The sequence below is a fragment of the Drosophila navojoa genome, chromosome X (assembly GCF_054131105.1).
Source record: "Drosophila navojoa isolate 15081-1374.11 chromosome X, UAZ_NAV_1.0, whole genome shotgun sequence".
NCBI lineage: Eukaryota > Metazoa > Arthropoda > Insecta > Diptera > Drosophilidae > Drosophila > Drosophila navojoa.
This window is the reverse complement of record NC_142895.1, coordinates 18,424,598-18,450,798: the sequence shown is the minus strand read 5'-3', so window position 1 is coordinate 18,450,798 and position 26,201 is coordinate 18,424,598. Positions and strand designations below refer to the sequence as shown.

General features: G+C 38.8%; 1 protein-coding gene across 1 annotated transcript in view; it reads right to left on the bottom strand.

Annotated features, from left to right (window-relative positions):
• The window catches only part of LOC108657390 (uncharacterized), a 105,070-nt gene that overhangs the window by 35,724 nt on the left and 43,145 nt on the right, over window positions 1-26,201 (bottom strand). Inside the window, exons 3-4 of the mRNA XM_089263555.1 lie at window positions 24,654-24,764; window positions 11,242-11,277 (exon numbers count right to left, since the gene is read on the bottom strand). The gene's annotated coding sequence lies outside the window, so the exon portion shown is untranslated. The remainder of the gene's footprint in view (window positions 1-11,241; window positions 11,278-24,653; window positions 24,765-26,201) is intronic.

Genomic DNA, 26,201 nt, shown 5'->3' with positions numbered 1-26,201 from the left:
GAATAATTGCTTGAAATATAGCTATTTTGTAACACACAATTAATCAAATAAATGACAAAAAAATAAGTTTTTTTTAATTAAAATGATTAAAATTAAAATTGATTAAGGAAAGAAAAACATCACTTTGGATTTATTTATTGTAGATGCGCATTTCGGCAATGAAAAAAATATAACAAATCCGAATAAATTTACTTGTGTAATAATAAAGCGAGAAAAAATAAATAAATAAATATAAAATAAATAAATATAAAATAAATAAATAAATATAAAATAAATAAATATAAAATAAATAAATAAATATAAAATAAATAAATAAATAATTTAAAAATAAAATATTATATTAAGCACAGTTCGTCGGAGAATTTTTAAACCATTTAGCTTAACTTGAAGTCACAAGAATTATTTTTTCAGAGTAGAGTATTTATATGAATATTATTTAATATTTTTTCCAAAGCATATTTTAAGATATTTATTTTTTTATTTATAATTTCGTAATTTTTGTAAAATAAAATTCATATTAAAATTATTAAAATTCATAAAAAATGCCCACAAATTAAATTATAAGTAAAGTATAAATATTGTTATAAACAATTAATTAGCAAAATATGTTTTATATTGATAAAGATGTAAAGATTTAAAAATATATATATAGATATAGATGTAGATATAGACATAGATATAGATATAGAAGATATTGTAGAGTATATATTTCATATACGCATAGATTCATCTAGTACACCTTTATAAATACCAAGAATGTGCTAATGTATTGGTATATTAATACCAAGCACAACTTTCGCAAATGCTATAAACTTTTCTCGCACCGTATTGGTGCTTAGTCACACTTCCGTTGAAAGTGGCGCATTATGAAATCTCTTCAGATGGCTCAGCGTGATTTTGGTTGACAATCGAAAAATTGAAGTCAAGTCATCATTTGTGCTATTCAGATTCAGATAACTCATCCTGTTGCCTTTTATGCAACTAATCAAAGCAATTGCTACGCGCTGATATCGGCGATGTTTTTGTAGCTCTGTTGCTGTTGCTGCTGCTGTTGTTGTTGCTGTTGTTGTTTGTTTGTTTATTTGGTGTGTTGCGCTCTCAGCACTTTCAACTTCGCTGGCTGCACGGTCGTTCAATTTTAACTTTTGATTGCACTGCATTAAATTGATTTTCGACATGTTGCGTCCAAAAGCTCTTCGTTTTATACATACGTTACCCAGCACTGTGTCATCATTTGCCATCATCTTTGGTAAGTGATGTACCAGTAGATGTTGTTGTTGTTCTTGTTATTGTTGTTATTATTGCGCATGATTGGCATTTATTCAGTTCGATTTTGTATTTGCTGTTGCTGTTGCTGTGTTTGTTGTTTTTGTTGCTTTTGCTGTTCAACAACAATATTGCTAGACTGGCGCTCATCAGTTTATTTATTTACTTTACTGTTTACTGAGATTACTTCACTTTGCTACAACAACAACAACAACAACAGCCACATTAACAACTGCAACTGGTCGGCAAAGCAAATGAAAATTGATTTTAACCATTTTGATTTCATTTCCGATTTGCAGCTACAGTTAGGCCAAAGCAACACTGAAGTGGAAGCCACAGACGCCACAGACGCCGCAGAGATTGCCGCATCCGTAGCCAAAATGTGACACATCATTGTCATGGAGTATTGCTATTGAGGTTGGGAATCGCTTATTGCATAAGCCCACAACAATGCGGAACGCGAGCCAAGAGCAGAAGACAGCCGAATGACTAGCAAATCAGCCACAAATATGGCCAAAAATACACATACACATACACACCAACACACACACACATCGCCAGAAATACAACAAATGTTGCTTGGATTTCACTTTCATTTGACTGCGGTTATTTATCGAGCTTAGAAATAATCGTTGACTTGAGCTCAGCTTTTTGGAGCACTCCAAATATCTCCAGACATTCACTTTTTGCCAGCCTCCAGCTCCATTTGTGGCGCTAGCTATTCGCCTATGCATATCTGCAATCGTTGCCTGAATTGAATCAACTGCAATTCAATCACATTTCACTTCGCTAAAAAATTCCAATACAATTATTTAATTCAAAAACAATTGCTTTGAAGGTAATTTATAATTCATTATCAATCTTGACTAATATTATTAATATTACTTTTTTTTTGTGTTTTCTGTATGCTCAATGATGTATTCAATTTTTGCAAAACTTTTATTTTACGTTTCAAAATTTTGGTCATTTAAGAACAGCCGTTGCTCGGCTTCGATCCCTGTCCAAGATTAATATTCCACACAAAAATTTGAGCTATTTCAGGTCAGCTGCATGGCACAGAGCAAGTGGATTATGTATGCTGCTCTACCATACATAATATACGCACATAATTTAACACTGCGCACCGAAAGCAATTCAGCAAAGTGACAACGACAACGGCAACGGCAACAGCGAGCGACATTCTTTTCATGGCGAGATTCTTTTTTCTTCTTCTTCTTTTTTGCCACTTTGTATTATTTTGTATACCCATTACTCATGTCAAATGGGCGTAGTTGCCTAATAATGTTACATAACAAAATGTTGAAGAGCATATAAAAAAATTCTACTTTTTATATAAACATATTTTAGATTGAAAAGGTTTTGGACAGATTGATAATTATTTTATATATATTTCTGCGATAACGTTTTCTTATTATATAGCGATTTCTTTTCTTTTTTATTTTAATATCGTCTATTTTATATTCCGATAACACTTTCTCGATAAATATCGATTTTTGTATGACTGCAGTTATCTATCGATCAATTTCAATAGGGTATAAATTAGTATATTCCTGTAGACTATACCATTTAAACTACTTAATTTACTCTATTTAAAGGTCTTATCAATTGAATATTAAATATACGTATAAAAATAAATATTTTATATAATTCTTCATTTTAATTAGTCTTACTGTTTAAATAGACGATATATTATATACTTTTATTTATATATATCATATAGATTCGAGAATCAAAAGTTATTCCCCAATCTATGAATTTTGAATCCCAAAGAAGAAAAAACATATTTCCTTATATTATATTTCCTCCTTTCTCAGAGTAACTCTAGTAACTCTGTTAGCTAAATTGAGCGAGATATTAACAATTGAATAAACGTATTTCAATGCGACCACAAATGAAGAAATAGAGTTATTAAATAATTCAAATTTAATCCCAGTTAGTCGTCTCATTTAAATCTTTGAAGATTCTGGAGTTATGTGAGATGAAAAAGCTGAGCGTATTAAATATTCGACAAGTGGCAGCATAATTGTTTCTTCTTTTTCTACAGTTTCGCAGAGTTGCTTTTATTTTATTTTTTCAGTTTTTTTTTATGCTGCCGAGGCGGAAATAGCTCGTTGCCGAGGCGCACTTTGTGTGCGGCCTTTTCAATAGTATTTTTCACACTTGTGAAAATTAAAACTTAACTGAACATTTTGTTGTTGCCGGTTTGCATTGTTGTTGCTGCTGCTACTTGTTGTAGTTGTTGTTGTTGTTGTTGTTGGCTTTTATTGTTTTAATTTCATGCGTTTTTTCGCGCATTGTTTCAATGACCGTCACGCGCCGCAACCCGCTGCCAAGCCGACCGGCCAAACAGTTGAAGTTGAAGTTGTTGCTGCTGATGTTGTTATCATTGTTGTTATTGTTGTTGTTGCTGTTTGTTTGCAAAATGAAGTGGTCATATCTGTGCTGTAAAAGCCCCCCCCACCGTCCGTCCGCTCTGCTCAGCTCAACATGCCGCACAACGAGCTTTAATGATAATTTCCAAATGACATAAAAGTGGCCGAAGTGCTGCTGCAGACGGTGGAGTCCCGAACGGAGAATCGGCCCGGGCAGGGTACCGCAGCCATATATAGAGACGCCAGCTCTGGGCATGGCGTTGTAATCAATGAACTGGTCAGGCCAACCGCCCCAAATGCCCCCCACAGATAAATGAATTAAATGAATGGCATTGCCGGCATCTGTGAATGTGCAATTGCTCTCTGTCTATGTGTGTGTGTGTGTGTGTGTGTGTGTGCGTGTGTGTGTGTGTTTGTGCATTTTAATGCCTTAATGAAAAATGCATTTTTAATTATTTTTTGTTCATTTACGGGCAATTTTTTGCCATCATTGAGGCGTCGGACAGGCTTGATATGAGTTGGCTTATGCGGCGTATACGTTATTTATTGAGCTTAATTTTTTTCTGGCTCGCTTGACGGTAGACACGTTTAAGTTGACATGCCCAGCGTACAGCCTATTGCGGATACTCCCAATTGTCACATCAGCAGCCCCCAACCCTTCGCACCCTTTACCCCTCCCTGCGGCTGCTACTGCTGCTGCTATTGGCCCCGTTATTTAGTTTTTGGCTTGGGTTTCATTTACACTAGCTGCACTCTGTCTCTGGCTATTTGTGTTACCAGCGCGCCACCCAGCGCCAATGGCAACAACAACAACAACAACGACAACAGCAACGGCCATGCGTCCAGGTATCGTATTTCATCATTTGTTAAAGTCGAGCCATTGATTTGTGCACAGGTAACCGGCACTAACGGGCAACGTGTCGCTTCTCATTCATTAGTATAGCATGTCATTCATTAGAGGTATACGCCAGCCACGCCCCGCCATTTAAGTGGGCAGACGGACACCCGTTACGCAACTTCTCACCCTTTCGCACAGCGACGTCGTCGTCGTCGTCGTCATCGTCATGGCATAAACTCATCAAATTTCAAGCCAATTTGTTTACTCGCCTTAGCCAGGCCAGCCTGACACCGGCGCCGGTGAAAGGCCAGCGAGCAGCTATTGAAAGCAAGCACCAAACACTACAATGCACTAGCCAAAAGTCCACAAATCAATCGAATCTGCCAATTGCCAATTGCCAATTTAATATTCTGGCATTTGCAATATATTCATATTTCATACGAGTTATTTGTGAAAGGCAGCAAGAGACAGGAGCAGCAGAGGCAAATAATTAACTTTTTTGGGTTTTTTGTTTTTTTTTAATTTTTATTTTTGGCTACTTTTGTGGCCCTCGTCTCCACTTTCATTTCCATTTGCATGCTCGATTTTCCCAACAATTTTCATTTCAATTGCAAGTTGTTGATGCGACAAAGCTCAAATTTCAATATAATTGCAATTTGTGCAGGGTCTGTCAAATAGACAGAGTGAGTGAGTGGGAGAGTGAGAGAGTGAGTGTATCATCAGAATTCGGTGTGCAGCAGCAGCAATGTCAACTGCTTGGTTCATTGCTCAACCGGCTGCACATTCACAGATCTTGAGCTGTTCCGGTTTTTCATTGGGTACCTACATGCTTAAAAAGCAAAAAAGTAAAACACTGAAAATGCGAAGAAGAAAAGTGAAAAAACAAAAAACAAAAAATGAAAATGAAAGTTTCAATTACAAATTGGACGGGTTAGTACAGTGCTTGCTTGTGTCTGGTTGCCGCTCTGGCACTAAACAGGCGAAAAACAACAAGTACAGAGAGAAAATGCAGAAGGCGTGTGTTTTTCTTCATCTTCTATTTTTTTTTTTTTTTTCTTTTTATTTTGTTGCTGGCTGTTTTTATATTTTGTTTGGCCGCAAGAGAAAAAAGCGTAAAAGTGAAGCCATTTAATTACTGGTTTTTCCGCTTCAGCGTGCACTCCAAGATATTGCCAAGGTGAATGACGAACAAGCCACAACTGACCACGCCCCAACTCGCCCCAGCTCGCCTCCGCTGGTAGCGTCTCTTTGTCTTTCACCCTCTTAAGCTGATTGAAAGAATCCAATGGCACTGATTGAAAGCCCCATTCAAGCGAAACTCACTCTCAACACTGATTTGGTTTGAGCGCGCACTGCTGCCCGTCTGTTTGCGACATTTCAGCTGATTGATAAGCAAAATGGATTAAAAGCGTTTCATAAAAACATAACTGAGAGCTGGAAATCTGATTGAGAGCGACAGTCCCAAGAGCGTCAATGAATTGCAGTTCCAAATAGATAAGCCACGTGCACTATTTGTTGATTACATTTCAATTAATCGAAAGCAATAAGCATAGACGGCGAATAATGAGCATTGAAAGCTATAAAGTTACACTTAGTTATATAGTTGTCATTGTCAAGTCGAAGGTTGGCGGAAACTGTAGTCAAGCTGAGGTGGGAAAATCATATTCATGAAAAACTCTGAAATGAAATTGTTTACGTGAAAACTTAAGGCAGCGAAAAGTTTAAGTTGTAAAAGTGAAAGATAGCTTTCATAGTCAAAATTGAAATTGAATAAAAGCATGCAATTCTCATTGAAATCAATTAAAATGTTATAGAAATATATTCTCTGTGAAAAGCCGAAGTAAAGTCAAGTCAAAGCAAGCCGAGTTTATGAAAGTTTCTCATATTGAAATTGATATTGAAATTGAAATTTAATGAAACATTTATTTCTCTTCGAATTAACACAGAATTCAATTAAAATTTATATGTGGGAAACTTTTGTCATACAAGCAGTTTTAATGACATGAGATAACTTGACCCCAGACAAAGCTGAATCTATGTAATGAAAGTGGAAGAGAGCTATGGAAACTTAATTTGAATATGGATTGAAATTGAATTATTTTCTTTCAATTATTGAAACAACAAACATACATATGTACAGCATATTCATATACAATGATGACCATAAAATAAATGTTTTTAAATCATATATTAAACTAAGAGTCGAAACTAATGAAAGTGTTGGGGAGCTTTAATATTGATGTTGAATAAAATTCTCCTGCAATTTAATTATTCAAAAAGAAGCAAATTTGTATTCAACGATGACCCAAAAATCATTTTCAATTCTAAGCAATGTGTTTAAAATTCCCACCTCGAAAGTTAACAATTAAAATATTCCGTCACTAGCTCCAGCTCGATTGACTGAGGTGAAATCAAAGTGAATCAAAGGTTTATTGAAATTCATGGCCTGCAATTGTGCTGTGGCTCTGCTGTGCTGTGCTGTGTGCTTTGAACTTTTTGCAGCGCATCTGAAGTTGTGAAGTTGAGTGATGGGTAACAAGTTGCAAATAATTCAGTTCTCAGCGTCAAGCTTGAAATGTCGGCGAGCATCAAGGGAAAAGCTGCTTTCAATGGAGCCTCTGTTCGCATTTTGTGGGCATTGTCAGCAATTGAACGCTTAGACGTGGCCATAAACAAGCCAAAAGAGATTCTCAAGGCCATCACGGGCCGCATCGCAGCCAACCAAAAATGGGCAACAGCTAACAACGTTAAGCAGCTTATGGAGGCTCTTCTTGCCACATGATGTTGACATTTTACCCACACACACACACACATTTAAGCATAGATAGTATGGACTGTGCGTGTATGTGTGGGGAGACCCCAATAAAAACATCTGAAATGCTCAACGAGACCTTCCCTCCCCTTGAAAACACGTCGCATGACTTGCATGCCAAGATCCAAGATCTTAGATCTAAAATCTGAGAACTCAACAGTGAGCTGGCAGAAAATGTTTTCTTGAAAGAGAGAGAGAAAGAGACAAAAAACACATTTATATACAATAAAAATTTAACAAAAAAAATTATTGTACATTGTATGGCTGTTTGGGTATTTATCATCGTCTATGGGGAATTCAAAAACATTAAACTTAAAGTTTTTATTTATTTTATTTATATTTGAATTTTTTTTTTTTTTTTTTTTTTTTTTTTTCAATATTTTTTCGTTTTGGCCATGTCATGCTTCTAAAGAGGAATAGTCTCGTGCATGATAAGAAGAGTGCCCGTGGCAGAGCCATTATGACACATTCAACACTCCACATCCACAGCCCAGCCTCGATGAGCCAACAAATTTGAGCTGCATTTGTGCTAAAGCATTATCAATATTTGAACTAAATGAAACACTAAAGTGAATTATTAGTTGTGCAAATAGTTGCACAGTTTGGTTTGGTCGGTCTACTGCGAAATCGTCGAATTCGTCGTCTACCGTTTTGCAGGGAAATCTGATAAGTCGGACGGACGACAGCAGCACGACGTCTTAGTCCGGTCCGTTCCGTCCCGTCTCGTCTCGTCGTTGGCAGCTTGTGACAATATTTGCACTGGCACAGAGATAGGCAAACTCCGGCTGGCTGAAACGCACGACCGTACTACGAAGCCGATTAGATAAGGCTTACACTCACTCGTGCAGCGGCTACTCTACGTTCCATTGCGCCATGTGCAACACAGACACATGAAGCGACGGATCTCCATCTGGAGACGAGTGGCCGAGGACGAGAACTAGAAATATGCTGCGGACTCTACAAAATATATATAAATATATCTATTTTTACAGAGGTCAAATGCGAAGCTTCAAAGAAAATAATACACTATCGGAATAGTTTCGCCTGAATAAAGTTTATTAAAATTAAATGTTGATTAAAACTAAAATAAATGTGTCATGAGAAGGGAACCAATTAGGTAGCTGGTAGATAGGCTCTAGAGCCCAGCTCGAAGATGTCTACAAAAATCGATTTGGCTTTTCTAGCTAACTATCGCTACCTAATACCTATCGATACTTAACTACAGTGAAATCGAGACGCAACTAGAATGTAATCAGGAGAGAAACGAAAAGCAGAAACTCATTTTATTTTTGATCCAATTAAAAACTGAACGAAATTTAAATGAAATGAAACTCAATACGAAAATTTCATTTCTAAGAAAGGGGTGAAAATACTGAAAATTTATGGAATGAGCACGGGAGTCTGTCAAAAAATCAAAAAATGTGTTTTATCTAAATCTAAATAAAATTGAATTGAAAAATCAATCTGAAGACTTCATTGCATATACAAAAGTCTCCATTATGGCAAGTTTATTAAGCTAGCCCCGACTAGAGCTGGACTTGCATTGTGGCATTGTAATCGCTGTTGCAGTGAAAAACTGCTATGATTTTTAGCTAATTGCTTGGCAAACATATCATATATCATATATTTAGTGTCAAATATCAAATGTGTATATATCTATAGACATATATATAGATTTATGCATACATATTCCACTGCTAATGCGCTCGATTCGTGTCCCTTGCTGCAATTGCATAACCCTGACCACAGAAATCATAAAAGTCATTGGCAACACAGCAATGGCAACAAAACAGTCAACAAACAAACAAACAAACAGACAGACAGACGGACAAATAAATAAACAAAATAGCTGCCGAGTGTTGTTGGCTCGGTGCTGCTTGGGATGTGCGAAAGTGTTTATGTCATGATTTAAAATGCGTGGCAAGTGGTTAACCAGCCGACAACGGAGGGATGGGGCCGGGGTGGGTGCCAGGGATCGAGGTTGGGATTGGGGCACACACACACACACACACACACACACACAGAGTGTGAGGCGCTTAGTCGCTGTGTGTGCCAAATGAGTTATGGAAAAAATCATTGGAATTTGTTGAGCTGTGTAAATAAATACAACAGCTTATTGCATATTAAAGGCGACGTACAATATTTATGACCCTGGTGTCGGTTGTGCAAATATGGCAAAAAAATACAAAAAAAAAAATACCAAAACAAATCAACAACAATAAAAAAAATGAAAATAAAAACAATATAGACGAGCGCTAAATTGAGCACGTGTCGTTGGCAATTGGCGATTAGCCCAGGGGCAGGAGGCGGGCACGCAGCATGATCAAGGACAAGCTCCTTTAATAGTTTTCATTGCGAGTCCTCTGCCCGAAAGTGATGAGGCAATAACATTAAGTGATTCACTGCTGAGCTTTAGATGATGCTATGATTAATCAATAAGCTAAAAGGTCAAGCTTAACTTTAAAATCAATCAGGCTAACGGCGAAAATGGCGTGGAAACTTTAGCCCAAAGGGCAGCTTAACACTTTACTAAAAAATCAACTTTTAAGTGAATCATAATTTCACTTATTCTCAATCAAATTCAAACTTTCTTTGCAAGTTTTTACGCAAAATAAACTGAAGCAGGGCTTTGCGAAAAAAATACATTTGAGCAAAGTTCGATTTACGTAGCTAAAAACAGCTTGTCAAACATTGAATTCCATTTACTTAAGTGAGGCTCAGAGGAGAGCATAAATTAAAGGTCTTGGGCAACATTGGATATATAAGTCTGATGCTGATATCTCTAGCTAACATGGCCCCCCTCGAGGGGGGGGGGGGGGGGGGGGGGCAGCTCGCAGCGATAAACAAGTTTTCAGTCAAAGTAGGTGAATTAGCAGAGGCAGGAGCTTGTCAGCTATCCGATTGCACATAATTACGTTGTTTGCCCACGCTGCTGTTGCTGTCGCTCTAATGGAGCATCCTTCTAACCGTAATCGGGTCTGCTTAACTCATTTAACTGCCGGCAGATGGCGTAATGCGATAAGAGTCGCATTGGATGCAACCGCTAAATGCGTTCCCTCTTCCAACAAACTGATTCATCACATAAGCACGAAAGTCGTGCGCCTCCTAGATAATTCTAATAAAGCCTCAGTGAGGCAGCAGGGCAGCGAGCATTGGGTCTGACGGATTTTATGCGTGGTCAAAGTCAAATGGGAGGAGAATAAAAACAAAATGTTGCATTTAAAGTCTCTCTCACACACACACACACACATGATGCTGCTGATGATGAGCAGAAAGACGATGATGACATTGCCTGTGGCAAACATTTTTTAACACCATCAACTAGCCGATGGCCAGGCCAGGGCCAGGGCTAGCTCGCGACCACACATCAACCCCAAAACCCTTTCATTTGCGCCTTTCTGCTCATCGAGCGTATTATGACCGCCCGATGCGATTGCATTTTCCGGCTGTTGCCGCTGCCGCTGCTGCTGCTGCTGGTGGGTTGATGATGTTGTTGATGATCATGATGCCGCTGCCGCTGCTGCTGCTGCTGCTGATGATGACGAGGTTGCAGTCAGCATGAGATTTTTGCATATACTCGCCGCACAACGCACATCTATTTGCATTCACAGCCGTTTATATTGCACTCCCCGATGCCTGACTGCGGCCCCTCCCCCTTTTGGGCAGTGCGGCGCGCCGGGACGTTCGCTCAGTCATTCATTTTGGTTTATAGGTAAAGCTGCCCGATGCTGAGCTGCTCCGCAAAGCAATTTAGTTGGCGCCGCATTACGGGGCGTTGGGCGTGACCAGCGACGGCGCTAAGGTCGAGGCCGGGGGGGCGCATTGAGTGTGTTTTATGCTATTTTCTATGTAATAGCCAACGGAACGAGAAATCGAGGGTTGCGTTACACAAGCATCGCCCCAGCATCTGATTGCGAGTTTAAAATGCATTTTACAGACAATTTTGCACTTACCGTTTACGAGTTAGTTGAGGTCATTGATGGCGCTGACTGTAACAAGAGAACCAAAAGGAATTTCATAAATGACAATGTATGGGTGTGTGCGGAAATAAAGGGTATCATTTGTTATTTCGTATGCATATAGTAAGTAGTTCGCTTGCCAAAAGCGGAAATGCTTAATGGGTCAAAATTAACATGATAAATTATATAAATTACTAGATCGTATATATAATAATAATGATAAGCTAGATAAGTAAATGTTATCGTATTATTATTATAAATACCCAAAGTGACATAGCGCGACATATTAATATAAGAAGGCAGAATGAAAAGATCTCCAATTCAATTAGGATCTAGGCGAAGACTGTAGCAGCTCAAAGATCATGCAATAAAACTATGGGAAAGACTCAGACCTTTTAAGACTTACTATTGCGGATCTTCACTTAAGACATATGACAGTTACATTCTAACCCCGACTCTTCTTCTTATTTCTTCCCTTTAGCTCTATATTCCCGCTGTTCCTCATGTTCCTTAGCCTTCCCTTCTGTTCATATTAAGTTTTAATAGAGTTAATCAGACAAAAATATTCTACAGTAGAATATCGATAATACGAAATGGCAAGGGTATCAGTTTTAGTTTTCGATTTACACAGAAATTCAAACTATCGAAAATTATTGAGAAGGAATTTAGTTCAAGGGGATTTTCGATTTATCGATTATCGATTTAGCAGGGTACAAATCATCAAGAGTCGACTGTATAAACAAAAATCTGGGCCGTAGACAAAAGAAACCATGCTTCTACTGCATATTATTGCAAGCAAACTCCGCCAGAGAAGAATGCTCAAATTACTCAAGAGTATACTGTTTATATCATTCTTATCCCACTAATCAAATAATCCTTCAGTCTCATCTGAGCAAGCAAGCAAATCTAATATCCAATATCCAATACGCCAGAAATAGCTAACTCGATAATCATTTACAGATGAAGTTAAATTTAGATTTAAAATAATCTGCATACTCTCTATAAGCATATCTATATATGTATGTATATAATATATTTTTTTATTAAATATAATAGCTAACAAAAACCATTCTCATTATTTCGATTAATAGAGAGCGAATTTTGAATCATTAAAAGCACATTATTATATTTGCTGTTCGGCCAAAGCGTTCAACCAGGCGCAGCCGCAATAATTCTGAAATTCCGGGCGCTCTATCATTTTGGCATCTAATCTGATTACCTTGGCACCCAACTATCACACACTTTAAATGCCAATTTGCGGCGTATGTGTGTGTGTGTGTTTAAATTTCGCAAACACATCACGTGTCGCATTGACAGATGTTTCATGATGCTGCTGCTGCTACTGCTGCCCCTGCACCGCGCACAGGTGCTACGCCAAGCCGCAAAAAAAAAAAAAAATGATACGCTTTGCAAATCGACAAAACCAAAAAAAAAAAGAAGACAAGAAGAAGAATAAAAGTGGCAACAGAAATAGGTAAACGAGGCGGCGAACTGATGAGGTGAGGTCAGGCACTGAGACATTTTTTGTTCAAACTTATATTATTTTACATTTTTGGCTCATGCCCCAGAAACGTAGCCGCACCAGAATTACAGACAGCGCGTCCGCATCCCATCCAGGTCCATGGCTCTGGCTGCGTAAAAGTAAGAGAGAAGCGAGTACGTGCGGTCATCTGTCATGATTCTCGACTAAGCGCTGCCTCTTGGGCACCGCTCTCTGGTGTTGGCCTACAAAGCAAGCTGGGAGCGGCAGGAGATGGAAGAGAGAGAGAGAGAGAGAGAGAGAGAGAGAGAGAGAGAGAGAGAGAGAGAGAGAGTCTTGTCCGGCGGTTGTGTCTTGGTTCCATTGTCTCAATGTGCGTGCGCTTTGCTTAAATGTCAATTATTTCACGCTTATTACATTCTCGAATGATGATGACCATAATGAAGATGATGCCGATGACGGTCAACTTCATTAGCGAGAAAGTCGAATAATAAAATGACAAAAAAAAAAAAACCTCACACAAAAATAAAAAACACATAAAAATAATAGTAAAAAAAAGCGAAAAGTGAAAAAGAACCAGAAGAAGAAATGGAAGAAGCGCAACATGTGTGCCATGTTCTAGTGCCTGGTCTATAAAAAATAAAAGTAATCTCTCTTACTCTCTCTCTCTCTTTTTATCTTTCTCTCGCTTTTGTTTTTTGATGCGATCTTTACGAGTGACTGGACAGCCGCGAGATGAGATGCGACATTTTTGTGGGTCACTTCAGGTGATGCCACCTGCTCTCTGGGTCACTCGCTGGCCGGCTGCCCGCCTTCCGATCAGTCTCAGCATTTCAATCAGTCTTCTTTCTACTCTTCTCTCTTGCCACGGCTTTCCCTCATGCTCTCTGCTTCGATGATGCTGAGCTTGCCAACAATTAGGCTTAGAGGCTTGAGCTTACCAGTAAATAGAATTTGATATGTTTTCTGATAAGTGAAGACCACACACACACACACACACACAGCTTGCTCTCGATTTGGGCTTTAACTTTAACCAATTTCCAAACATTTTCGGCAGATACAATAAACTAAAACGCACAGTATAAAGGGTAATGCTGAGGGGGAGAGGGGGGGGGGGGGACTATGGAGAGGCATGGAGGGCACCTCTAAACGTAACGACATTTTGTACGACCCCATTTCCAAAGTCGTAATAATTTCATGAAAAACGCAGCGACGCCGACAGCGCTGCATTTAGTTTGAGCTTCGGCTGACTTTGGCTTACTTCGTGGGTGGCAAGTGGGTGGCAGCTGCTTGATGTGAGCGTGTGTGTGTGTGTGTGTGTGTGTGTTAGTGTGCTGCCGCTGTGCGCGCGCTGTTTGGGCAGTCGCGCGTTGCTGGTAATGTGCCAGTAAAAGGTATTTTAACGCTGGAATGCTCAGCCTGCACTGCTGCCACTCCCCCCGCCCCTCCCCACACTCTAGGCTTCAGCTACAACGAGAACATCATGTAGCCCGCGTGCCGCTTAGCCATCCGCTGGCATCGGGCTTGGCCCGTACAACTGCTCCGATCCCTGTCGCCATTATCTGCTTTACCGCTGGCTGGCGAAATGAGTCGGAGGACTGCTCTCGGCTGCTTTGTCATGAAAAATAACTTCGCTTCGTTGAAATGACAGTCACGATTTTGCTTTTGCTTTTTTCGGCCAACTGCGACGTTGCTCCGTGCCACGCCTCCATTGGCGGCGCGCTCATCTTCAGTGCACGTTGTCTGCGAAAATGTTTCAGCCAAGGCAGAGCGCACCCCACCCCCCTCTCCGTCTACTACAACACCCATTTATATAATTTTTTCATTTTTTTTTTTTTTGTCTTTCTTTCGTTTTTCTCTTTCTTTTTTCTTTTATTTCATATTTTGTTCGCTCGCTTTATTTCTTTCTTTTCTGCGCTCTGCCAGGGACAGCCATATAACAGACTTGGCTCCAGCAACTAAATGAAAGATGATGAATTTATTAAATTCTCTCCATGTGGATAACATAGACAAGGGACAGACAGTGTGGGGGCGGGGCGGGGCGGTGTCTAGAGGCTGACGGCTCAGCCCACTGAGCTGCGACATAATAAATAATATGCAATTCTATGCTCGAGGAGGCGCAACTGCAATCCGTTTATGTTAGGACGAGCATTGCCAACATTTACAAATTCTCAATACTTTATCAAGGTTGTTAAAAAAACATATTGTATAATTGTATATCTAGACCTATTGTAGTCCATGTTGCAAAAGCAATTTATTTGATTTCCAAATCATTTAGTTTCACATCTGCTAAAATCTCTTCACAGGGCTTTAAGAAATTTTTTATGCGACCTGGCCTAAAATTTGCATTTTCAGTCTGCCTCTGGCGCTGAGTAATCTCTATCTGTCTCTCTCTCTCTATCTCTTTCTCCCACTCTCCCTCCGATTCTTCTAATACCTGCATAGAAAAGCCAACTTTGTTGCCTCTGACCCGTCGCTTGATGGTTTTAATCTTTTGTATGCCGCCGATTTTTATGTAACTTGCATACGCTGAGCAAATTCTTTGCCAACAAAATACAAAGGGAATCCAACAACAACGAGAAGAAAATGAAAATGAAAATGAAAAGTTTTTAACGCAGCTAACTCGACGCATTTGGATAATAAGGAATGTAAATGGAGCAAATTGCTTGGCCAAAAGGTAAAATTTCATAAATTTCAAACAAAAAGAAGACATACATACACACATACGTCTATATACATATATATTTAAATGTATGTGCGTAAAAGAAAAAGCCGTATGGCTCGTAACGTTTTTTTTTTGCCGCAACTTGAAGAAACAATCGTAAAAATCGCGCAGTGTCATTAATCTGAGGACTTCCCGAACCCCGGCAGCAGTGCCAAAGTTTTCGGCTCGCCCCGCCCACAATTGATGTTATAAAAGCGTTTAGCCTTAATTGTTGGGGCGTTAAAGGTTATTGCTGTTGTTGTTGTTGTTGTTGTTGTTGTTGCCGTGTGCAACGATTTGTTTTTCCTTTACGCATTTTTCTCGGCATTTTGCGCTGTCATCATAAAAAAAAAACAACAAGACGCTCACAAAGGTGTGTATGTGTGTGTGTGTGTGTGTCTGTGTGTAAAAAACAAAACGAAATCAAAAACGTTTTTTTGTGGATTGAACACATTTCGCTTGGTTATGGAACGGGCACTGTGGGTCCGTCATCTTGTGCTTAGCGAGTCTGGAAACTGTTTTTAATGACCAAATATTAAAATAAAAGGTGCTCTCGCTGCCTTTTTGGCCCGTTCAGTTCGCTTTTCTGGCCTTTTGTTTATGGCCAAGGCCCATGGCGCGACGGTCTTATGACACTTTTCATTTGCCGCTGCATAATGAAAAATTAAATTAATGAACGCACATTTAAGAGCGGATGGAAATATATCCCAGTAGACCCAACAACAGCAACAACAACAACAATACTACATATATATTTGTATGTATGTATATGTATGCATACAAAATAAAAATCAAGAAAAAGAAGCAGCAACCTTAGCTTTCATTTTGCACATTTCAAGTTCGTTTTGTTGTTGTTGTTGTTGTTGTTGTTGTTTTCTATAGTCATTTCCATTCGCTTTGGCATAGCCATTTTCATTTCCATTTTCATTTACCAGTTACCATTTACCATTTGCCATCTACCATTTGCCATTTACCATCTACCATGCCAAGTAGTCTACATTAGCAAAGTGCCAAACACCAGCAACAGCAACAACAACAACAACAACAACAAGTCTGGCGCCTTCTACTTTGTGGCAAATTAATTTGGCAAGTGCAATAAAACTTTTGCAGCAAATTTGGCCATTATTCAATGCCTTGTAAATGCAGGCAGCTTCCAAGTGGAGCCCAACTCTCACCCCCGCTGAGTTAACAGCCCCCTTCCCCACAACACACACACACAAAAGAGTTTCTGTATTCAGGCTCGGCATCATGTTCGTGTAATAACCGGGCCATTAAAAAAATTAGTCAAATCTTTTCTGTTGCCTTCTTGTTTGGGATGAGCTCATGAGCAGCCACAGCAGCAGGAGCAGCAGGAGCAGCAGGAGCAGGAGCAGGAGCAGCAGCAACAGCAGCTGCGTGTCCTAAATGCTCGATTGGCCCTTTTGGCCGAAAGGGGTATTATCAACTTAACGCTGATCGGAGTGGCTGCTGGGCGTGTCACCTGCTCTAAAGTGCTTTAGAGATTAAATTTCGCATTCAAGACTAAAGTTCCCTGTCGCCCAGCAGAAGAAGGAGCACAACAAAACATTTGTCACCGAGGATTTGCCATGAAATGTTCTATGTAATTAAACCAAACTGCAGCAAACAGAAAGAAGCACAAGACAAAGCCAGAGAGAAACTTTGCCATCAAATGCCGAACATTGAATACCCTTCGGCATTAGAGAGTGAAGATGGATCTATGCGAAGTTTTATGAAGAGAGCTTTTAGTCGGTGTTGATTGTCCTTGTTCTGCTTTATATTCTTTTTTGTACAAAATATACATAATCCATGCTCTAGGCAGGTTTGTGCATAAAAATCCTAATATAGGTGAAAAAATAATTTTTTAACGTTAAATTTTAAATTTAACTTAATTTAATGCACAAAAAAAAATTATCAAAAGCCAAAAAAAATATTTTAGAGACGAAGTTTTATTTATTATGGCAATGCTAAAAATGCTTGGATAATTTTTTGTTCATAAAAACTTTAGTGCTTGAATGGATAAATAAAAAAAGTAATAATAATATTAGTAAAAATAATAAAAAAAATATATAAACAAATAAATTTAAAATATTCAGTTATATAATAAAAAAAAAAAAAATTATATCGCTAAAAAAATAATAATAAAAAAAATTGTATCCATAGTAAAAATGTTATATAAGTACAAATTTTAAAATTATACAAACATTTTAGATGAATAACAAAAAAAGTATTATTTTATGTATATACATATATACATACTTAAATAATTAAGTTACGTTTTAATTAAAATGTATTAGATTTAATTTAATCAGCTTGAGAATAAACAACTTGAATAATTTATAAACAATGCCTTATATGCATATAAGGCAGCACTATATAAGATTCGTCCGAATATGATTTACAATATGATCCGCTAAGCAGTTGTTGTTATCGTAACAAAGCTGACTTTAATGGGCTACTTATGGGTTGAGTAGACGGCAATGCTCTTGGTTAGAGCATTATGTAGCAGTGGGATGAGGGCGCAGGGAGCATATTTTCGAAAACAGATTGAATGCTATAAATCGCAGCTGAGCCGCATCAAGTCGAGTCGAGTCGAGTCGAGCTAAAAGGACTCGGGATCTGCTGTTGCTGCTGCTGCTGCTGCTGTTTGCTTCATGTGGGCGATGCGCACACTGAGCTCGGAAGCTCGGAGCGTTGCAATGAGCAATAATTGCGCTTTGACACTTGAGTGGGCAGCTCTCTCCCAGTTGACCCCACACCTCAGCCAGCTGTTGTGTGTGTGTGTGTTTGTGTGTGCCTCAAATCAACCCTGAAATTCATAAATGACAATGGGCTGGGCAAGACAATGGACGCGTCTACCCTGCGCTCGTCCCCGCACAGGACACACTAATAAATCCTTGTCACAATATCCTTTTGTTTTGCCATTTTTCGAGGCCCACGTCGAGTGGCTGTTGCCAGTATACAGAAGCCCTACCGGGCGCATTATCCTTTTTGAATTTACAACGCAATAATTCAAAACACATTCGCTGACTGACTGACAGACAGACGGACAGACGGACGCGAGCGAGCATCAGTGGTGCAGCTAGCGCTAAGGCTAGATGATTAGGCGAGCCTCTCTCTCCCTGTCTCTCTCTCTCTCTCTCTCTCGCTCGCTCCCTCTCTGTGCTCATGTGTCTGACAGACTTGTCTGCCGCCCCTCAATGATTAAAGTCCTCCCGGCACGCAGCACCATATGCTTCCCGGCGGCTTCGTTCTCACAGCGCTGCCATCTCAGAGATTAATTCGCTGCTGCTTTCAGTGGCAGCTCGCCCATTTGCCTGTTGATTGCCTTTGTCTTGGCTCGCCCGAGACAGAGGCATTGTCAAGCCGACATGAACGAGAGAGAGAGAGGGAGACAGAGGCGAATAATTGCGAGACAATCAGCTCTCTCAGCTAAGATCATGATGGAAATATTAACCTACAATGAGTTTCATCTAGAATTTTCTTTACCATATACGAGCATATATTGTTTCATACAGTTTGAATAATTCGCCAGATTTGAAATGCATTGCTTGCCAAGAGTCGAGAATCTAGTAGGAGGACGACAGCTCTCGGTTGAGTTTGCATGCAAATTTAAATAAAAATCTGAAAATGCAAGTTAGAAAATGACAGAGAGAGAGAGAAAGAGAGTGAGAGAGTTGAAGTGAGGCAGAGATAGAGAAGAGTTAGACATGCCGAAAGTCATGTCGGGAAAATATAACAATATAAGCACATAAACGGCCCATTTTAGTTGAGTCGACTTCTGCAGCTGGAATGCGAGGCGAGGCGGGGCGAGGCGAGGCGAGGCAGGGACAGTGGCAATGAGAATGCAAGTGAATTCACTTGTAAAGGCAACAACAGGAACAACGGCAAGAGTAACAGTTTAAACACTTAAACACACTCACACACACACGCCTGCACTTTCACAATCAGACAAAGCACTCATAAGACACTGTGAGGATACTTGAACTTTTTGTTTGCATTGCGCTTTGCAACACTTTGGCTCGACTCGCCTGGGCATGTGTGGCAAGTATCTCAAGCGAGTGCGGGCAGGCAGAGCTAAAGCAATACGCACACAAATATCTACAAGTTCTACGAATTTAACACACACAGAGATAGCGACCGAGAGAGAGAGAGAGGGGATGGAGAGAGTAACGCACATTTGCTACATACTTAGGCAAACTTGTGTGCTTAATTCCATTTTCATTTTCATTTCAGTTGGCGGCAGACAAATGCAGACAACGTTGCAAGCTGCAGACGCCGAAGGCGACAGCGTCGGCGAGGGGCGACGGGCGAGGAGGGCTAGCGGCATGGCGGTGGGAGGAGTGGCCAATGTTTTTGTTTGAGTTCTTGAGGCATCCTTTTAGCCCAGTGCCTCAGTAATGTTGGCATCCGTTCGCGCTGCCTGGCATTCGCCCAATGTTTGTCTGCCTTTGAGCATTGCCTCCTCCTCCCCACGCCCCTCTCCCCACGCCCCTCGAGAAATGGGTCAGCGAAAAGACAGCAGCGCATAATTTAATTGCCAACACACTTTGCAATGGCAACTGCAAGCGCCGCCATATTTCTAATTACAGAATTCAACTTTGGGCAAATTCCTGATAACAGCGTCTGCCCCCTCCCCCTCCCTCAACACCCAAGCCAAACACAGCAGCCCCATCTCCGGTTGCTGCTGCGATCGTAAATCATATAAGCCAACTTAAAAATAGGCGCCGCCTGACATTTGAGTGCGTTTGTCAGTCAACGGCTCTGGCGTTCGCTTAATTGCCGCACATCTGTTTTTGGACTGCTGCTGCAGCAGCATCCCCTTGCAGTCCACCTACCCCCCTCCCCCTCCCCATCCCACCCGACACTCATTGATTATGTGAGTGGGTGTGCCGGCCGCTCCAAATGAATTTATGACAACTAAGCATAAATAATTCAATTCGTGCGTGTTTACAACATTTATTAAATGAAGTGTTGAAGTGGGTGAGAATTACACCCACACACACACACACACACACTCGCTCACACACGCACTCACACATCTCCTAAAACGTTTTTCAAGGGGCAGCCACTAAAAATATCTTGCTGTTTGCGGCTTCAAGTTGTCAGCAACAACAGCAACAGCAACAGAAATCACGAAGCAACCAACAACAAAAAAATGGCTCAAGTCGCAATTGTATCTGGGACTCTCGCTCTCGCTGCTCGAGCTGGCAGCCTAGCCTTGCCTTGCGTTGCCTTGCCTTGCCTGCTCTATCTCCATCTATCCATCAAATGAGTCATAAGTGCTACGACTTCCGCCTAGGTCTAGGGTTCAAAAAACTTCAAATTCAAATAGAAATAAAAAATAACGCACAGATTATTGTATCTGTTGCTGGAAGCTGAGCTAAGGTTGTTGCCATCATCAACTATTATTCAACTATTTCAAACTGTTGCTCTCTCTCTTTTACACACATGCACACACGCTCTCTCTCCTTTTTTGTGACCTTTGATTGGTTTTTTTCTTCTTCTTATTTCCATTTTGTATTTTGTACACAGTTTTACGAAATCTTTTGTTGTTACTTAACTGTTCCTGTCATTTAAGCAGTTATCGATTGAGTTTTCAATTAGTTATAAACACTGTTGCTCAATTATTTATAGATGTTTACTCATTTTTGATTTAAAATTTATCGCCATTTCAACATGAATATTCACAACTTGATTAAGTTGCCTAGCTTCACTTTCATGTCTGCCCTAAGTATGACTTCTTTGAGCTCTAATTGATTTTAGAGCTTATAAATATATTATTTAATTAACTATACCCACGATACAATTAAAATAGGGAAATCTGGGCATAATGTTTGTGTTGTAAAGTTCAGAAAAGTATTATTTACTTAGAAAAAAAATATTATTTTTAATTTATAGCACATTTTTTAAAATGTTTAATTTTGTGTATTGATTTTTAAGTTTTTAAAATACAAAAAGAAAAATATTATATTCAATTTAGGAAGACATAATTTAAATTTTTGAATTTTGCATAATTATTTTTAAGCTAATAAAATTTTTAAATATATATACATACTTATATCATTATGTATTTATTTATTTTTTTTTTTTTGTAATTTATTTATTTTTATTTACATTTATTTATTAATTTTCATTTATTTATTTTTATTTGTTTATTTTTGTTTATTTAATTTTTTTTATTTATATTTATTTTTATTTATTTACATACAATTATTTAATTTATTTATTTATTTATTTTTTTTTTTTTTTGTATTATGTGTTTACAATTTATAATTTCTTTAAAACATATATAATATTCAGAGATTTTTTGCATTCGTTATTTCATTAAACATTTTAAAATTGATAAAAACATTAACTTTTTTTTATAATTCTTTAAATGTTTATATTAATATTCATAGCTTTATTATTTTGTAATATTTGTTTTCAAAGTCTATAAAAATACCATACATATAAATATAGACATTAAAAAAATATATAAGTTTTCTATATGTAAGTCGCCTCATTATGAACTCTTCAAACTTTTACATAAATTTCTGCGAAACTAAAATCAGTTTCACTTAAAGCTCTTGCGTTAATTTCAAGTCAATTCTAAAAGCTTTTAACTTTCGCTAATGCCAAGTATACGATTTAATCTCCATTATTACATTATGTTTTCAGTTTTCATTTAGTTTTTTTTGCTTTACTTTTGCTAGCCGGCTGAAAGTACCTGAAGTTTTTCACCATTTTCTTCAGTTCGCTCTTGACGCATTTTTCAGTCATGGTCAACTCAGTTCGCAGTCGCCTAGGCGAGCTTGGCAACTGTCCATATGTGGGCATCTGTTGCTTTGGCCAATTTATGATGTCAGCTACTGTAAAGCCCGCCATGCCATGTCAACTGTCGGCAACGACAACAACAACAACAACAACAACAACAACAACTGACAATGGCTATAGCAATGGCAAAAACTATTTAAAATAACAACAGGCATACAGAGAGATAGATACATAGATACAGACAGCGAGAGAGTGAGAGAGAGAGACGGACGGAGGGATAGACAAACATGTCGTTAACGTCATGGAATTATAATTAAAAATCTGAACGAGCCGCTGGCGCTGGCAACGACCCCTTCTCGCCTTCGTCCAGCAGCATGATGATCGCCGGCTTTATCATCGCTATAAACATTGCGGTTTGTATATTTGATAATTGACTTGGGCTTAACGCAATTAACAAAGCGTACGATTGAAAAAATGTTAACTCCAGCCACGACATAATGTTAATATATAAATTTTAATAATAATACAAACAAACAGCAACAGCATGGATATTAATTTTATGCATTCTACAGATAACCGCACGGCCACACACGTGCCCACATTCAGTTGTCATTTAAACACTGGCATATTAAAAAAAAAATATATATAAAAATCAATGGAGAAAAAAATATACAAATAAATTAAACAATATACACACATTAATAAGTTAATAATCATTTGCAAACTGTTGCTGGCAGCGGGGCAGCATAATTGATGTGCCTCCGCCTTCAATTTGAATTGCATAAAAGGTTTATCGCCTGACGACAATCTGAGCGATAATAGAGATAATGATGCGTGCTGTTTGATAATGTTTAATATATTTATTGATGATATCATCCAATTACAGCAGCAGCAAAATTCTATTGAGAATTCGCTGGGAAACTCTCGCTAATCCTTCTCAGCACGTTTTCATATTCACATCAGAATTGCCTGCACAGAGTTATAGCCATGTATTATATAAATCATTTTACTATAAAATAATTTCAGTCGGCTCAACTAAGCGTGAAAATCAAATAATCAAAAGCCCGCTAGCTGAACAGTGCCCGACCGGACCTCTGGCCACGGCATTAATTACCAGCCAACATTTTTCGTATGCCCAACTTCCGGCAGATGAGCGACGACTAGAGCCAACAAAACTATGATTATGACTACGTATTAACGATTATGATCATCAGCAGCAGCAAAGTGGACCTGCTCCTCGTCCAGCTCAGCCCACAGCCGGATGGTCGACGTAATTGCTGGCCATTATGGCCGAGATGTATGAAAAATTGGCTGGCAAAACTTTTTGGCCCAACAGCTCGAGACGTGGCTAGCTGAGTCGAGTCGTTGCGAGTGCAAACATGACGAAAATAAATAAAATATCTAAAAAGAAAAAGCTACAAGAATCTGTGTATACACCATTTAATTATGCGCATAAAGCTAATTAATTAGCGCCAGTCCATGACAAATCAGATAAGAAACAGGTGTGTGTGTGTGTGCAGTAGCACGAGCCAGCTAAACATAGTTCCATAAGCTCGTAGAGTCATGATTCAGCTAAAAGCTAAACTGCATTTCAATTAAACTTTGCCACCGAGCCAATGCATATGAGTTATGAGCTGCGATAATAGACTATACTAACTAGTAAGCATAGGCATGCCTAGTTGCTGTGACTAGAGCTGTGGGGAAAGCTATGTATGTCTGTGTAGTGTAATATGAGATTCATTGAAGCGGTTTATTAGCTGCGTCTTATGTGAATTGAGCGATGATCTAATCAAAGTTAATAATAAACATTGAAAGATATGGTAAAAAAAACCTTAATGAATTTTGATGGCCACAACGGAAGATGAACCATTGTCAAGGCCAACGGGTTATTATAGTAATCACATATTGATAGGGCTACACAGCTGCTCGGTAATTTATGTTCACCTGAAATTCTTTATGGGATTAAGCATTAGCAGTCTTGAAACTCATTTAAATGTTGCTATTTAGTTATTCCGCTGGCATGCAAATGCTGGCCAAATTGCGATATTAATTAAAGCTTTGTCGACGTCGGACGACACAAGTTTAGCTTAAATTCCTGATTGAGTTTGTCGCGACAAGAAAAAAAAAAAACAGAATGCCGAGAACTTTTCAATTTTCCATTGTCAAGGAGAAATGAGAACTGGCCGAGACTCCTTGGCGAGCCCGGTTGCTGGCCGCTCGTCTTGCCAATTTATTTTCATTGGCAAACATTTCGCCAAGTACACAAAAGCCAACAAAAAATGAAGAAGTGTAAGAAGAAGAGCTCCCGTTCACAAACCCCCTTCGATAGGCCATTTAATGTGAGACTCTGAGGTGTTTTCTGTTTGCTGTGTTTTTTTCTGTTTGTTTGTTTGTTGGTAATGGGATGTATTCTATAGCTGTAAGTTTGGAGCTACCCCTAATAGACTTTTAATTACCCCAGTTACGTACCTTTGTGTTTTGTTCTGCTGGCGCTTCGGGGGCCGTGTTGATTTTTGCGCAATGACAGCATGAAATTACCATTAATTTTGGGCCCTGCCAATGGCGAAACGGAAACAGAAGCTGAAAACAAAATAGATTAGCATTAGCCGAGGCAATACATGCATACATAAATATATGTATATATAGAAATAAATATGTATGTATGTATATGAATATACAAGTGCTATATAGATTTATGGGCATTGAGATTTGCTCGATGAGCCGATAGCAAATATAAGTGAGCAATCAAGGAAGGAACTGAATACACACTCATATACCAATATATGTATATAACAGAGTCTAAATATATACAAGTCGGCTAAATACCTTAGTTGCATGTCAAGCTGGCATTAAGTGCGTCCCGTAAGTGCTTCAATCAAGGCAAACTTCCCTCCAGCGGGCAAATTGAATAGACAGGCGACACTTGAAGTAACAGAGTAACAGCACAGCACAGGACGCCACTCAACCCAGCTCAGTTCAAGTCAACTCAACTCAACTCAGCTCAACTATAAGAATTGACATGTAGCTGTTGAAATTTGTCACAGAAAATTAGCGTCGAATCGAGCGGCGTTTACTCAATGCATCATTTATCAATGTGCGCCAAATCGCCGACTGACAGCCAACAATACAAACAACAGCAAATGGGAAAATTGCTATAGATAGGGCTCAAGCGGCAACTCTGGAGGGTTGGCCGACTGACAGCGGCTGGCTGATGTTTATTGATAACGCTGCCCCTGATACGGCGCAGCGTTTGCCAAGATTTATACGCCATGAGCTGAGCTGATGGTGATTTCTTCGGCCTAATTAGCATAGGGCATGTCAGCTAGCGATTCATATGCATATCGGGTGAAAGATGAGCGTCCAAAGCGGATTCAAGAGTCTCTAGTTGGCGGTATACGACTGTTATATACCCTAAAACCAGATCAAATTAAATTCCGCAGCTATCATACTAAATAGGTTAACATTGGAGAAGCAAACCCACAACTCCTCGACAGCGCTTATCGACTCTACCAACACCGTCCCTTCACATCTCGATCTTTGACTGCCGAATCTCAGCTAAAGTAATATAAAATTCCATAGCATTTGCGATCCCTTTGAAGAGACAAAAATGCATGCGTTTGAATGTATGTGTGCACATGTATAGGAAAAATGCAAATTTAAATTTACGAAATGTTTTATTTAAGAAATTCTGTTAGCTAACAGTTCTCAATGAAATTCTTAGCATATGATCTACATATTCTGTCGAATATTTAGAGATTTACTAAAACACAAATTCATTTCCATATGAAAGAAGAAGAACTTAAGAATTCCATGGTATTAGTAACAGGAAAAACAAAAATAAAATGATAAATTTTATCAGATATAGAGAAAATTCAAGATTCTAGCAACAAAGAGTTACATGATATAATAGCTTAATAAACAAATATCGATAACAAGAGACGTTGATACATATCGATTAACTAGCACAGCTATATGGGTATATGATATGATATATGATATGATAACTGAATAACTAAA